Here is a 17,984-nt window from a genome sequence, read left to right on the forward strand (position 1 = left end):
CAAGTCTTGTCAATCTGATTTTTTACAATTCTGATTAAGCAGAGGCTGCATGAATGAAGGCATATCTTGAATAGTTCTCCTGGCATGCTGGGTAGAATGTAAGTAATGTAGCATAGGTTGCTTCATTACTTAAGCCTCTCCATTTTAGGAAGTCATTGCTCAAATCTGAGATCAACCAGTCCAAAAGAACCCAATTACAGACCACTGAAGAACAGAAAGAACAATAGAGTTACTATGTCCAGAAAGTGAAATCGGATACTTTGGAGAGAGATTATCAACATAAATAAGGAATTCTAACAACTCAATAGGAAAAAAATCAAATAATCTAATTTAAAAATGGGCAAAGGATCTGAATAGACATTTATCGAAAGAAGACATATACCTGGCCAACAGGTGTGTGAAAAAATGTTCATCAGAGAAATGCAAATCAAAACCACAATGAGATATCATGTCACCCTAGTTAAAATGGCTTTTATTAAAAAGGCAATAACAAATGATGGTGAGGATGTGGAGAAAGGGGAACACTTGTACACTGTTGGTGGGAATGTAAATTAGTGTAACTACTATGGAGAACAGTATGGAGGTTCCTCAATAAAACTAAAAATTGGCTGGGCGTGGTGGCTCATGCCTGTAATCCTAGCACTCTGAGAGGCCGAGACAGGAGGATCACTCAAGGTCTGGAGTTCCAGACCAGCCTCAGCAAGAGCGAGAGCCCATCTCTACTAAAAACAGAAATAAATTAGCTGGACACATATTTATTGCAATAGCCAAGATTTGGAGTCAACCTAAGCGTCCATCAATGGATGAATGGATAAAGAAATTATGATACATATAAACAATGGAATATTATATAGCCACATTATATAACATGAAAGTTGAAATTCTGCCATTTGCAACAACATGGATAAAACTGGAGAACATTATCTTAACTGAAATAAGCCAAGCACAGAAGGAGAAATCTCATAGGTTCTCACTCATATTTGGGACCTAAATATTAAAAACAATCAATCTCATGGAGACAGAGTAGAATGAAGGTTACCAGAGACTTGGAAGGGTAACAGGGAGAGTGGGTTAAAGTGGGGATGGTAAATGGGTACAAAAATATAGTTAGATAGAATGAAAAATATTTGATAACATAACAAAGTGACTATAATCAACAATAAGTTAGAGTATACTTTAAAATAACTAAAATCACAGAATTGGAATGTTCATAACATAAATGATAAATGCCTGAGGTGATGAATATCCCAATTACCCAGATTTGATTAATTCACAGTGTATGTCTGTATCAAAACATCACATGTACCCTATAAAAATACACGACTATTATGTACCCATAATAATTTAAAAAAAAACAAATAATCATTGCTAGGAAGATGGATTTTTTTTTAGCCAGCTTTCACACAAAATCCCTGCTTAACACAAACTCATATTATCTATGTGATGATGGCTTTATTGTAGTAATTTCACAACTTTGTAAGATTATCTGGAAGACTTCCCCTCTGTCTGCTGAAATTAAAGAAAGCAATGTGGTGTTTTTGTTAACTGCAACAAAAAGTTTGGTTAGATGTGGCAAAGAATTTCCTAAATAATAATTCAAGACTAGAGGAAGAGACTTTTTGAAAGGGTTCTTATCCTTTGAGACTATTTCCTAATTTATAACTTCATGGCCAAATCTGTAAGGCAAAAATAACCAGAATCTTGAAGGATGACTCCATCCAGTGTATTTTTTTAAACCTGGCCCATAACCAATCTACCCAGATGCTTCACAGCTGAATTAATCCAAATGGCTCTTCGAAACAGCCAAATCGAGCATTTTAGATGTCCCACAAATTTGTATACTGGAGATCTCATACTCTTAACTAAATAGGAAATCTGAGATGCCAATTACAGAAGCTTAGCAACCACAAGAATTAAGAGGGTAGGGGGTAAAAAAAAAAATATCAAGTGGTGAGCAGGTGTGGCTTTTAGTGGGAAAACAACACCTCAGCCATCAATTGAGTTCAGGTGTTCAACATAGTTTCTTCATTAATGTCTATCGAATTTTATAAAAAGAAAAATTTTGAAATTTTACACTCTCTGAACAACAAAATATCTCAGGACACATACTTCCACTGTTGTCTTAACAGTCTGTAAGAAATATTCGAGTGTCTAGTCAAAAGGTTTGCTTTCTTTAGCATAGCTAAATTAAAGCCACATTGTAAATGTTCTAAACATTTGTTCTCAAAATATCCACATAAAATAATAATTTTGCTAACTAACTCATTTAGAAAACAGTTATCCAAGTCAGACCACATTTCATTCCACAGTTATGGAATACACGCTTGGAGACAGCTATATAACTGGAATTCATGATATTTCATGACCTTCCCATCTTTCAGATCTATATATATATCCTAATGGTAAAGAGATATTACTTTGTGGCTTTTAAAAATTCCCTAATAAGTGAGTTAAAACACTAAAAGTCAAAGAAATGAGGCCAATAAAATAGACAGACAGCAGACTGAGGAAGTGAGTAGAAGTCAGAGTCAGTTCTGGGTTCCTGATGTTTCTAGCTGGTTTCCATGGTGAGAAAAGGACCAAAACACATGCCACAATAGATTTAACCACTTCCGTACGGTGCTCGTACTCACAGCGGGCACTCATAGTCTGCAGGATAGTTTGTCCTGTGCATTGACGACGAATCGTTTTGCTCTTGTGTGATGAGGAAAGCTTTAAAGCACTGAAAGCTTGTTTTACTTTACAGGCAGCTTTACTTGTAATGGAAATCAGAATAGGTATCATATACATATATGTTTTCATTACATTATTTTTAAATGTTCACCATTTTATTTTGATAAATGAAAAATTAGAAAAGTCATATCATGGCTGTCAGCTAAAATCACTGTGCGTGTTCATCTGTGGCTATCGACTAGTTGACGCTGGTACCAAAGTGGTTAAGGTTGTAACTAATCTAGAGATGCATTCAGATGCCAAGTGAAGAAGCCCAGTGATGGGCTACTGCCTCTCTGCTTGATCTCTCCTCTCTGGTAGAAGCTCTGTTCCCTAAGAAAAGCAATGCCAGAGACAAAATAACTCAGGTCACAAAAACTCTCCTGAGAGAATCGTACAGAACTGGGTTCATACATTGACTCTTATCAGTTAACTCTATGACTTTGGACATAGTACTTCTCGAAGTTTCCATGATCTCATCTATAATACAGTTGGTTTTGAAGGTTAAATAAGATACTGATAAAGTATTTGTACAGTGTTTCCTATCTAATAAGTCTTATTGTTAGCTGTTTTCCATTATAATCAGTGGAAATAAAAAAAGTGGATGAACCAAAAATAAAGGAAAAAGAAATCAAAGAGAACAAATATTACTGATTTTTTTCAATTTATATAACAACGGTGTTTCTAAAAATGCTATATTTTCTTCTAGTAGGGTAGTGAATAGAATTACATTGAGAGCCACTTAGTACTAGCAAGCATGTGGCTCTCTGAACACTTATAGCCTGCAATTTATTTGAGTAGCTCTTGATCTATTTTTTAATCACTAGGCCAAAATTGATGACAAACAGTTGTCTTAAAGTTTCATTTACCAACAGATATGAGATGATTAAACCCTACAGTGGATTCACCCTTAGCTCTCCCTGACTCTGTGAATTTAACAACTTTTGGTTGAGGGACTACCAACTTCAGGGTGATAGTGCAAAGATAGCAAAGCTATAAACAGCTTCTACCCTGAGGCAGAGTTCAATCCTGCCCACTAGAGTTGTTCTTGTTTAACCCCTTACTACCTCAATTCTAAATTCTGTACTTTCCTCTGTATGTCTGGCATCTGTCTCCTTACAAGGACCTGGACACATATAACATGTTTACTATATTTCTTTATCTTTGTTCCTTATAGTCCTTCCCAGATAGGTCAATGAAGTTTTAACAAACCACATGTACTGAAAACAATAGGAGGACTCTTACAAGGCAATGTTTCTTAACATGTGATAGCTTTGATGGCCCATAGACATATATAATGGTCCATTTCCTAATGGGGAGGTCTTAGGTCCAGAAAATACTAGGTCACATAGGGGAAGAGAAAAAGGGAATTATTATTTGGGTCCTAGTGTTCTCATTGCAAATTTGGTGTTATTTCTATTTCACTATTCTGCCCAACTGTTTTGAAGTGAGGAATTAGGATACAAACAATAATATGCCTGTAATGGGGAGAATCAGGGAAAATTTCTGGGCAGAAATGAGTCTCAAAGGCTAGCGATAAACAAAGGATGGGCTAGGAGTGGTAATGAGGTCATTTTCAACTAGGTCAAGCCACGCATATCCTAGTTTAAGAATGAAAACTCCGACCTTGCATTTTGGGTAGGAAAATCCTGTGTCTGTCATTTGAAATTCTTTTCATCCTTACAATGGCAATGTTATTTTTCTAGCACAGAATGCTTTTCTGCATGGTGGGTGGCCTGGCCACAGTGGCTAATTTAATCTTTTACTGAATATATTTCCTCAAATACAATATCTTTGTTGACAGTTATTAAACGCCTGGTTGACTACAGGCATCAAAGAATTGAGGAACACACATTAGGTGCCACAGATTCATTTAGCAATCAAAGATAACTGCTGGATAAATAACTACCAGATTTATTTTCAGGATGAATGGCCAGTTGCTATGTGAAGTGCAATTCCTGCATTTGTCCTCTTCAGCAGCTTGCCAGAACACTCCAGAGGTACTTATTTGAGGCTTTTCAGAGATTGGCTTTTGAATTCTTACTGCTGCTTAATCATCAGCCCTTTTGGATGCCAAAACGCATTTTCCTCTCTCACATCTTCCCTCTTCTACTGTGCATTCGCTTTTCCTGCAATTCTAGCTTGTCTGGCACCTGTTACTTGAGAAATTCCTGGGTGCTAAGAATACCTGGATAAAGGGAATTTCTCAGCGGTAGGGACTGGTTCCCCCCTCGTTTCCTGATCTCAGGAGCATCCCCTGAACAGCCTGGAGTGTGGCAGCAGCTCTGGGCAACCAGGGACCAGGAAAGTTCTCAGGGAACCATGCTCTTTGCTCTGATGCTCTTTGTTTTCAAAGTGGAAATGTGGCTGGGAGCTCGGCATTCCCACATCTCGCCGCCTCATTCCTTTCTTCAGGCCTTCTGCTCATCAGTATTTTACAGAGGTTGAATTATGCTGGTGACACAAGTAAATTTCATCCATCTCTAATCCTAAAGTACAATTTGTATTTAGTAAAGGAGCAAACACAAATGCCTGCAAAGATGTGTCACATAGCAAAAATATATAAAAGAGTCTGGGGTGGTGACCAGGGGAGTGCATGTCCTGACTAAATGCATTCTCATTGTTCATCATCATCATCATCCTGGTTTTTTTGGAGGACCATTCTTTCAAGTCAAACTTACCTGTGGGCCAAATTAGATCTGGGTCTTCCTTCTGTAACTTCTTTAGTGCTTTACAATTTGCAAAGCAGTCTCATATTAATGTGCATTTGATTCCCATGACAACGCAGAAAGGCAGTAATGATTAGTTCTGTTACGAAAATAGGAGAACTCAGCTAAGAGACTTAGAGACCGCCAGGGAAGAGTTAGGGCTTGAATCCCCTTAGGCCTTTTTTTTGCAACTCCAGAGCTCTGTTCATTACACTGTGCCTCTCTTCCTCTGCTCTCTACTTTTTCTTCCCCTCTAATCTAGCTTTTCTGTCTATAGAATCAGGGCCCCAACCTTCCCTCATTCATCCAGGCAGACTACAGTGATTCCAGATCTGGGGAGAGCTGCCCTGGGGTCCTGACCGTTTTCTCTTTCCACTTAAGATCTTTCACTCTTGTGACATTTTAGAATGCCTGCTAATGTGTTTGCCTATCTGCAGGTGACTTTAGGTGAGTGATCAGATGTGCTAGGAGTTTCAGGCATCACAATCCTGGAGATCTATGTTAACTGTTTGTTTTTGAAGGGAATAATAGAAATTAGTATTTTTTCAGTGAATAATACATAGCATACTTATGTCACCTGACAATAATCTAAAAAGTAAGTCTAATTTCTCCTTCATTTAGAAACTGGAAATAATAAGTGCAGAGAACAAATTTTGTGGGCCAGTAGATTTGGGATCAAATTATAGGAACTGCACTTTGAAGTTGTATAACTTTTTGGAGGCCAGTCCTTTCAACTGCTTATATCAGTTTTCCCATCCATAAAATGGGTAGTGATAGTAGCTAAGTTATTGTTCTGAGAACACAATGACACAATGCAAGTAAGGCACATGATTCAAATACAGTAAGTCTTTGGTAGATGTTAATGAGATAACCAGGCAGAATGAGGCAGAGGGAAGCTTCAAAGCCAGGTCTGTCAGATTACAAAACCTGATACCTTTCTTTTCTCCATTGCTTTCCCTCAAGCCAAGCTCTGAGGCAATTAGGGCCAAGAGCCCTGTCCTGTCTACCTCAGTCCACAATCAGCCCCCATATAACTTGCTGTTTGCACTCTGACCCTGATAATACAAATTTGGCCCCAGGAAGTATGACTATACAGTTGTGTATAGTATAAGAGAGAAGCAGGTTACATTTGTAAAGTGATGTTTATCTCTGAACTCTGGAGTCTTAAAGGCTAGGAAACTAATATATATATTTTTTCTATGTATAATATATATGTTTATATAATATATATATATAGCCAGTTTTCTAATTGATGCTATTCTTTCATTTTTTAAAAGGTAAATCATATTGTCATCTTAAACCTTTTAGGTTGTTCAAACTTGTTCTGAAAAGCAAAATGTTTTCTCTAGCTTGGAGTGAGAAAGGAGTCTATAAACACAGATCTTACAAAATTTCAAAGGAAGGAAGAGATGTGATTGAACTGTAAAGTTATAAGGAGGAATACTAGAGTAAATGTAAGCCAGCACTATGAAAGGGGTGGGAGGAGTATTGATTGAAGCGAAGTCAATTTTCTGGAGAATAGCAACAAGGAAAGAAACAAGATGGCGTAATAAGAATAAGAAATGACCCAGATAATGGTATGTTGGTGTGTGACCTCTTCTGGTAGTAAAGGAATATATTAAATCCAATCCGTTAACAAATAAATGAGTGCAAGGACATGACTCCAGGAGTGGGTAATGGTTTTCTGGATAGATGTGGACAGGGCCATTATTCCCACTATGAATAAAGCTAATACAATTGCTGCCGAATGGCTGCTTTGCTGAAATCTAACGGGCTGATCTACCCAGGGCAGGTCCTGGGAGATTCTTTTGCTTCACAGTGCCTCCTTCCAACTCAAAGCCCCATCCTGCAAACCCCTCTTAAATTTCAGAGAGGGAAGCACAGATGTATGGGTTGATGTGTGCTTCAAAATCCTCCCCAAGAGGAATTGGCAGCACGGCATGCCTCCCTTCAAGTGAGACTTTAAGGCAATGAGACCATCGAGCCATGCCATTTGAGATGATTATTTTTCAAGGCATCTGGTAGTGTTGCTTTTGTTTGTTCTTTCCCTGGTTCCTGAGTTTTTGTTAACACAGATGGAGTTCTGTGCCTCCCACCATTGTTTGGTGGTGGTAACCTGGCAGGCCAGATGGGGTCCCAGCTTGGCTGACCCCTTGTTTCTACCCTTAGTTAGGAAGTCTTAGCCATTCAGATCTGAGATTGAGACATAACTGTCACTTTACTGGCTGTGAGATATTTGGCAAAATGTTTGACTTCTCGAATCCTCAATTTCATGACCTGTATGATGGGGTTTAGATTGTTTAAGTCTTAAAGGTTAGAAAAGTTAGCATTTGTGAGATACTTAGCACTGCTGAGCATATTCTTTGAGTGCTGAGTGTGTAGTCAATTCACTTCAAACCTAGTGATGAAAAACTTTATAGAAGTTGATTGTAAGCCTTAAAAGCATGTTTCATATGAGAAGAAAAGGCTTATTTTATTTCGAGAAATAACTTATAATTGATTCATTCTGAGAGGAATAGTGAATAAGAAAGATGATGAAGTTGTTGACCTTAAGATGCGGGCAACATATATACCCACGGGCTGTTTGACTACAGACTAATTTTTCTTTTTTAACCTTTGCAGTTAGAAAATTAGAAGGCCAGATAATTTTTAAAGGCTGTGTCATCACAAATTCAAAGTCCCAGAATAATGGTATCAATGATCCTTGAATATGTTCAGTTAGGACAGCCTTAAGAGTAATCTAGTCTATCCAAACTTAGTGTTTGACTTTTTCCCACACTAACCCTATTTCTGTTTCTGCTTATAGATCTTAGACAGTTAGGGGACTTTCTACCCCTGAAGGCTATTTTCATCTGAATTTGGATGGCTTGAACAGTTCTGTTTAATTTTAACATTAGAAAGTCATCTGACTCCCTGCAATTTCCAGAAATTTAATTCTTGTCACAAGGTACATAATGAGTCTTTCCTTAGCAAGGTTGTCCCCTCATTTGATTCAAAGAGGGTATCACAAGCTTAGAATCTTTTCTTTGCAGTTAAATAACCTGAGGTTGTACTCCATGGGAAATAGTTTTAAGATCTTTGTCCCTCCTGGCACTTTTCCTCTCAAAACACTCAATTGGTGATGCACTGTCTTCCTTAAAAATAGTGTCTCTCAAAATCCCACATGCTTGCAAACTGAATTCTACATCTCATAGCCCTCATAGTGTCAATTGCATGTCTAATTGTTTCAGTCTTCATTCTACATAAGCTCCTACCAGGTCACATTGCCTAGGCCACCTATTTCCTGTGTGTGTGTGTATTTGTTTAACTCTTATATTTAAGATATGTTTCTTTCAGTTAGCTTGGAGATAATTTTCATCTGTGTTTTTTTCCCTCTAATAAGAAAAATACTTCCTCATCTTGATAGAGAATGTTTTTGTACTCTGAAAAGAATTTAGATTGTCGTCTTTGGGCAATGCACTTAAATTCCCTTAAACTCCCTTACTATTATGTAAAATGGGCAAAATGTTAAGATCTGAAGATTTAAAGAATTCTACAATAATGGCCTTGGTCAAAGAATATAAAATTTCAGTTAGACAGGAGGGATAAATTCAAGTGATATATTTTATATCATGGTGACTACAATTAATAACAATATATACTTGGAAATTGCTTAAAAGAGTAGATATTAAGTGTTCTCACCATACACAGAAATATGTATGGTAATGCATGTTATTTAGCTTGATTTGGCCATTATATGTGTGTGTGTGTGTGTGTGTGTATATATATATATCTCCAAACATCATGTTATACATCACAAGTATATACAATTTTAATTTTTAATTTAAAAATGCATTTTAAAATAAGATATTATTAAAGTGAAGTGTAAACATACAAGAATCATAACTTATAAATATGTATTTACAAATTCATATGTATATAAATCCCTATTTTTCACAAAGAATCATAAACTAGTCCAGCAATGTGAAACAAAATACTATTTGTAGAAATTTAACTATAGTAGACAATTAGGCTGCCTAATTTCATAGCAAAGCTAAAACACAAACTTTAATCTCAGTCTACATCAAGAGTATTTATTTCCAAAAAGCAATCTCTTCACTTAAAATAGTGTATATGTAGATGAACTAAAATCTTCTACAATCAAAGAGATGGTTCTATTTCCTTCTGATAACTTTTTAAAATCCCCCCTAAGGTTTTAAGAAAAAGAAAAGAAACTATATTGCACAAAAATGCTGAAGATAAATTTCCCATGGCTCCTACAATATGAGAGCTGTCTGGAAAGCATCCAACCATGTAACTGTTCTCGTTATATATTAACAATGGCTGGATACTTTCTGGAGAGCCCTGTATTTCCCCTCCCCCACTTTTTTTTCTCCTGGAAGTTTATGTGCTTTGAAAACTGTAAGGTCAAAGAATGAATGTCAAGGAAACTGCTATAGTTATTTTAACCTTTGCAGGATGCTGAAGGCTTGAAGTATGAGACTAAGGTTATTTTACAGTGGTTGGTAAACAATTTCTTCCTAGGAATGTAAGAAGAGAAAATGGAGCCAAATGACTAGACATAACATGCTTCTGGGGTATGCAGATTATGAAAAAAGAAAAATTATTTACTTGTGGGGTTGTAGATTTTGCTTCTCTGGGAGTCACCATCTTTGTCCAATATCTCTCCAATTTCCCCAGCCCAACAACCATATTTTTTAATAAAGTGTTTCAAAATCACTTTGAAAATGGGATTTATTTTCCTATTTGATACCTGAGCAAACCAAGGCTACTCTAATTTTATAAACCAGAATTTTAGATCGAGGGTACCATTTCTTCTTCTAATGGAGAAAAACAATAACAGTAATGATTATTAAATAAATGAAATAGTCATTAAAGCAATATGAACTTATGGTGGAAGGATGATAGAAATGTTTTGATCTTAATAGGACATTTGCTGTGGGTAGAAAGGATTGGTGGTTCTCAACAATTCTTTCTTTTAACATCCATAATAAGTATAACAGCAATTTATACAAAAGTTATTTTGTATTTGATAAATATAAAATAAATAACAAAAGTTATTTTGTATTTTATAAAAAAGTTATTTGTGATATGAAACTGAGCAAACAGACATTTGGATTTGCATTGTACATGATCAAGTTCCTTTCTCAGCTGAAATCACATGGTCTCACCTCTTTGTTAGGCTAGAATCTCTTTAATCTCTTGCTTCATGAATGGTCTTCAAACAATACTGAAAACCCTGTAAAATTTCCATAATAACAAAACATGGTGAGTGGCATAGGAGATTTACCCAGGAGGCCATAAAAGTGAGGTGCACAGGAAAAGACTGCAAGCATTCTGAAAGGTAAAAGAAGTGACAGCAGGTGGCATGCCAACATTTTAAGAGGTGGCAGTTATTTAAACTGGGAGAGGGTTCTGTACAGGGGAGATACATTTAGTAGTCATCAACATGTAGTTGGTACTTATACTAAAAATAGATCAGATCAACCGGAAATGGGTATAGACAGAGAAGAGAAGACCAAGATTGAGACTTGGTTTATTCTCACATTTACAGTTTGGGGAGAAGAGGAAGTAGCACAGGGAGTTACCTTAGAAGAGGCAGAAGCAAAACCAGGAGAGAAGAGGTATTCTGAAAGCCAAGAAAAGAAAGTATACCAAGGAGGATCTGATTCATTGTTTCCAATGCTCATCAAGTAGGATGAGGAAGCAGAATGAAACACTGGAGTTAATAAAAGTTTTGTTACAAGGCTTAGGTGAAAGCCTAATTGGAGTGGGTGAAAGAGATATTGGAGGAGAAGTTTGGAAAGAGTGTTACAGAAAGTCATTCCAGGAATTATACTGTTGCAGGGAGCAGAGAAATGGGAAGGCAGCTGACTAGGAAAGTAGGTTAAAGTGAGTTTTCTTGCTGTTTTGCTTTCTAAAAATGAAAAAAAGAATAATGTTGTATTTATGATCCAATGGGAAAGATCCAGGAGAGAGGAGAAAAAAAATTGATGAGGTATTAAAGAATGCATAAAATTGACGGAGTTGATTGACCTTGAGAAGGTGAGAGGAGATAGTATTCACCTAATAAGTGTTGGGATTGACCAGATTAGGAATCGAGAGGCTGCAAGAGGAAGGCACACATTGCCTCACTCTGGAGTCAGAGGGCAGTGGCCTGAGTTTGTCTGATGCCTCTGCCACTCTTAGTACCCACTTCACTGGATTTTCAGGGGATTAAATAAATTTATAAATATATATATTTATAAATACATATTATTAATATATATAATATATTATATAATAAATTTATAAATGTATTTATAAATATTAATATAATTACACAGAACATTTCCTGGCACATAGTAAAAGCTTAATAATTAGCAGTTGCTATTATTCTTCCACAATTTGTTAATAAGTCACATTTTCTAATATCAAAATAGGTTGTGTTACCAGATTTAGTGTATTTCAGGCTAGTGGGATTTGCCTCTGCTTCCTCTGGACTCTGTCTAGGAGGAGAATGAGGATATTCCCAGTCACTCCCCTGGGAGACACGAAATGTGGCAGGAGTATGATGTCTGTAGTTTAATATTCCTACTAGCTATTTATTGGGCTCGTTCTAGGACAATTTATTTAAGATTCAATAAATGTTTATATTTTTATGTATATGAACTCATTTAATTTCCAACAACAATTTTAAATAGCCACAATTACTATCTTCCTTTATAAGGGATTTGAAAGTTAGAAGCTTAAGTGCTTTGCCCAAGGTGGCATAGTTGGTATGTGTCAGAGCTGGGCTGTGAACACACGCAGTCTAACTTTACTGTCTCTCAAATTAGTCTATCTGTAAGTATTCATAATTTGCATTATACTTTATTGGCCCAAAGTATTCTTACCAAAATATTCTTACAGATAGTTAAGGATACTGAGAAAATATTAAATGCACCAAGTTGTGTCTTTAGCAAAGAAAAGAGTGCATTTATTAGTCAATGCCAAGTAGGGCTTAAGGAAGCTTCTAGAAAGGAAGTAAAAGAGTGAGTCATGAAACTTTGTCCAAAAGGATTCTATGCCAAAAAGAAGAATGGTAGAGTTACTGGGCTATAGCCTAATGTGGTGAACTGGGTTCTCTTCCACAAAGACCTGAGTATTGAAATAATCAGCTAATCATTTGGTGACATTTAATCAAGAGCCAAAAGTCTAACCAATGGCCCACCTATTGTAACAACGGGGTACTGGTCTGGCTTCTTGCCTGCACTGTTCAATCTTAATTAGCAATTATCTCAGCTGGGTAACCCTTTGCTCCTAGGAAATTTCAACAAGAAAGAGCTATTTCTAAGTGAAAATTTCACCTTTTGCCTCCATCACTTGTTATTAGTCAGTGTGTTTATTCAGTTTCCAATGTCTCAATGGACCCACTTGATGGAATGATCTGGCATTAGACCAACAACTCCTTTAATGAGAGGAAATAATGAAGCTGTCCTGAAGGCAGGTGAGAGATTTCCTTCACTTTCATCTCCTTTCATAATTTTGTTACTTTCTGTCACTCCAGAATGTGGCCTTATTTAATTATAATAACTGTAGTTCCTTCTGGACTAACTAGAGGAAAAAACCGAACTCAGAGTCAAAAAGGATTTTTTGCTTCAACTCAAAAAACTGAGAGTTTTCTATTTAAATTGTCCTCTTAGGATAAAGATAATGCCTTATTCTGATTCCTTCGATGATATTTTCCTTTGACCCCAACTTTGGAAGGTCTTAGGTTCAAATCATTAGTTTTCCTCTCTGTGTCCATGGGCAAGTGACTTAAACCCTTTGAGTCTATTTCAGAGAGAAAGAGTCAGGACAGGGCTTTCTGTTGAGATGTCCTGTGAGCTAGGAGAAAAGTGAGCCCACTGGATGATTATGATCAGGAGTGAGGACATTTCTGGAAAAAGAAAGAGCAAAGCCAAAATTTTTGAGCCAGTGTGGATGGTGCAAAATGATCCCCAGGAAGCGTGGTACATGCTGAGGTCAGAGAGACAGACGTGGGCTGACCATGTGGGGCATTGTAGACAGGATGTGAGGTACAGGAGAAGTTTACCCCAAATGCAAGGGAAATCTATGGGAAGATTTTAAGCACCGAATGACAGATCTAATTTACCTTACAAAAAAAAAATCACTTTAGTTTCTGTGTAGAAGACCAATTAGGAAAAAAATACAAATACAGTGCTTAGCACAACGCCTGGCTTCATCTTATTTGAGAAATGTTAGTTATTGTCATGATTATTGTTATTGTTCTCAGAAAGGGGCATATTTCCTATGATAGCACATCAGAATCTTCCATGAGAAGGGGCTGGGCCACCACTAATCCCTTAACCCCTAAAACATGCAGTCAAATTCTGCAGAGATATGAGCTCTTACCATGCACCCCTGCAAATTCCCCCTTGGCCTATGGGGTATCATCCATGGCATAATGTGTGTTGTCCATATTAGGTATGTCAGGGGTGGAAATAATGTTGAGAGCCTCCACGTTCATATCTAACCTTCCTCGGCAGAATTATACTGCCACCAGGATGGTATCAAATTTAAGCTTGATCTGCAGATTATTAGAGAACCCAGTTCTATACCAAATGGAGAAACATAATATTTGCAGATAAGGCACTTTTCAAGGAACTCATTATAACCTCAATTTTAAAAGCTGCACCACTGAAAGCAAGTTAATTTTTATAACTTGAATATGTTTGCTGCTGTTAATAATACCAAGAAATGGCCTTGGATGACACAAACTACATGGAAAAGCATCTTGAAAAAACTTCATTTCTTTTGACCTTCACAACAATCTGATAAATCAGGTAAAGTTGGTGTTGCGGCATAGGGATTGTGAGATATGCCCAAGCCCCCTGACAGCTCCAGACTGGGACCCGTAGTTGTAAATCATAGTCTGGTGTTCTCTGCATCATCCCAATGGCTGCTGACACCACTTGCCCTGTATTCACTTCATAGTGTTATAAAGGACCATAATCATTTTAAAGTGCCATACAGAATTGGGATTTCTAAAATGTCATTGTAAAAGCCATGCCAGTATTAATTTAATTGTATTCTAGGAAGGGAAGAATTCTGAATGGGCACCCTTAAGAAACACAAAACGTGTATGCCTTAGTGATACAGGGCAAGCCTAGATTTTACTTGGAAAATGAATATGTTTGAAATTAATTGTATGTCTTTGGCACATGAAGAAAAGCCACTAGGGTTTGGAGAATGAGCTGCTCAGGATTTTTTTGTTTTGCTTTTAACTTTTGATTGTTATCAACATCCTTAATGAAGATCCTAAAATAAAAGCAGAGCTAATAGTTTAAGGAAAATTCCAAAAATAAACAACAATGGAATCCCCACTTCTAAGATGAGTCAGTTTCTGCCTTGTTTTTGTTTTGTGAAGTGTTTATTAAATTATAATATACTTAAAGGGTAGTTCACACATTTTAGGTCAACTGTTTGACTAATTTTTAACCAAGGAAATACTCCCATGTAATTGCCATCCAGATCAAGAAATGGAATTATCAGCATCCCAGAAACTTTTCTTGCATCTTTCCCAGTTAACATCACCTTCTCCAAGACTCCTGTTCTTGTTCTCTCATCATGAATTAATTTTCATTATTTGAACTGGTGGATATGATTTGGTGAACTGGTGGATCACATTTTGTGGGCTAACAGTTTCCTTGAGGTGCAATTTACATAACATAAAATTTGACCATGATAAGTGTACACTTAATGGTTTGCAGTAAATTTAGAGTTGTGCAACCATCACCATAATCCAGGTTTAGGTCACGTAAAAAGTTCCCTCTGTTTGTCTGTGGTTAATCCTTACTCCTGATCCTACCTCCCACCCCAGACAACCACTAACCTGTGTTCTGTTTGTATGGATTTGCCTTTTCTTTTTTAAAATAATTTTTCCTTTTATCTCCTCATATTATGGGGGTACAAATATTGTTAGGGTTACATATATTGCCCCTGCCACCCCTCCCCCACTCCACCATGCCAGAGCTTCAAGCCTGTCCAGCCCCCAGGTAGTGCGCACCACACCCATTATGTAAGTACACACCCTCCCCCTTCTCCCCCCTCCCACTTGCCCACCTCCTGGTAAGTTTTTTTTTTTTTTTTTGACATTTTGGTTACATTGTATATCTTTGCCTCTCCCTAAAAAAGGTTAGAGATAATCCCTTCCCCCCGGCAATGCTCGCCACATCCCTAAGATGTGCGTCTCCCCACCCCCCTGAATCCCTGGTGAACACTACCACTATTTGAGCACCATAGTTTTTTTTTTTTTTTTTGCGACAGAGTCTCACTTTGTTGTCCAGGCTAGAGTGAGTGCCGTGGCGTCAGCCTAGCTCACAGCAACCTCAAACTCCTGGGCTCGAGTGATCCTTCTGCCTCAGCCTCCCGAGTAGCTGGGACTACAGGCATGCGCCACCATGCCCGGCTAATTTTTTATATATATATCAGTTGGCCAATTAATTTCTTTCTATTTATAGTAGAGACAGGGTCTCGCTCTTGCTCAGGCTGGTTTTGAACTCCTGACCTTGAGCAATCCGCCCGCCTCGGCCTCCCAAGAGCTAGGATTACAGGCGTGAGCCACAGCGCCCGGCATGAGCACCATAGTTTTAATCAGTCAGTACCAATTTGATGGTGAGTACATGTGGAGCCCATTTTCTAGATTTTGTGTCACCTCGATTTGGATAATGGGCTTAAGCTTGATCCAGGATAGCATAAATGGTGCTAGCTCACTGTCGTTTCTTAGAATTAATATTCCATTGTGAGCATATACCACATTTCAGTTATCCACTCAAGAATTGACGGGCACTTGGGTTGTTTCCATGACCCTGCAATAGTGAATTGTGCTGCCATAAGCATTCTGGTGCAGATGTCTTTATAACAGAATGTCTTATGTTCTTTTGGATAGATGCCCAACAATGCTATTGCTGGGTCGAATGGTATCTCTATTTCTAGCTGTTTGAGGTATCTCCAAATTCTTTTCCACAGAGGTTGCACTAATCTGGAGTCCCACCAGCAGTGTAAGAGTGTTTCTGTCTCTCCGCATCCTCGCCAGCATTTGTTGTTTTGGGATTTCTTGATACAGGCCATTTTCACTGGGGTTAGATGGTATCTCATTGTGGTTTTGATTTGCATTTCTCTGATGATTAGAGATGTTGAGCATTTTTTTTTATGTTTGAAGGCCATTATTCTGTTGTCTTTGGAGAATTTTCTGTTCATTTCCATTGCCCATTTCTTGATGGGGTTGTTTGATTTTTTTTTTTTCTTGTTAATTCTTTTAAGTTCTAGATAGATTCTTGTTATTAGATCTTTATCAGAAGTGTAGAGAACGAATACTTTCTCCCACTCTGTGGGTTGTCTGTTTGCTCTAATGATAGTTTCCTTGGTTGTGCAGAAACTTTATTTTTGATGTGGCATTGCCTTGGGTGTCTTCCTCAAAAATTCTTTGCCTAGACCAATATCTGGATTTTCCTTTTCTGGAAATTTTATAAAATGCAAGCACACAATATGTGGTCTCTTGTGTCTGGCTTTCCTCATTTACCATAATGTTTTTGGGTTCATCCATGTTTAGCATGAATTAGTAATTTGTTTGTTTTTATAGATAAACAAAATCCATATACTGGCATATTATTCATCAGTTGACACACATTTGTGTTGTTTCTTCTTTTTGGCTATTATGAATAGTGCCACAATGAACATTCCTGTATAAGTCTTTGTGGAGACCTATGTCTTCATTGACTCCTGGGTAAGACACCAGGAGTGCACTTGCTGGGTAATATACTAAGTATCTCTAACATTTTAAGAAACGTCTAGTCTGTTTACAATAGTGGTTGTACCATTTACCTTATCACAAGCAACATATGAGGATTGTACATAGTTTCTTCATATCCTTGCCAACATTTGGTATTAAGTATCAATATCTTTAATTAAACCATATTAGTAAGTATATAGTGATATATTACTATGGTTTCATTTGTTTTTCTCTAATGACTAACGCTATAGAGCATCTTTTCTTGTATGTTAGCCATGTGTATATTTAATACAATTTCTACTTTAAACTTTTGCCCATTTAAAAAATTTGGTAATTTTATTGAGCCATAAAAGTTATTTTTATATTCTGCATACAAGTCAGTTATCAGATAAATTAACAGTTTATGACTATTCTGCTCTGTGGCTTTTCTTTTCATGCACTTAAAGGTGTATTTTGAAGAACAAAGTATTTTAATTTTAATAAAATTGAATTTATCTTTTTCTTCCATAGCTGTGCTTTTGTTGTTATAGTTAAGAAATCCTTGCCTAATCTAAGGTCACAAAAATTTTCTCCTATGTTTTTTCCCAGAAGTCTTATGTTTGTAACTCTTATATTTAGGAGCATGATTGATGCCTCTTGAATTAAGTGTTATGTATAATGTGAATTAAGAGTATATGTTCATTAATTATTTATGTAATTATCCTAAGACCATTTGTTGAAATGATCATTTTTTTCCTATTTTGAATGGCATTGATGTGAACATAAATATAGGATTTATTTCTTGACTATTTTTTCTGTTTTATTTTTTT

The sequence above is a fragment of the Microcebus murinus genome, chromosome 21, assembly GCF_040939455.1.
Source record: "Microcebus murinus isolate Inina chromosome 21, M.murinus_Inina_mat1.0, whole genome shotgun sequence".
NCBI classification, from domain to species: domain Eukaryota; kingdom Metazoa; phylum Chordata; class Mammalia; order Primates; family Cheirogaleidae; genus Microcebus; species Microcebus murinus.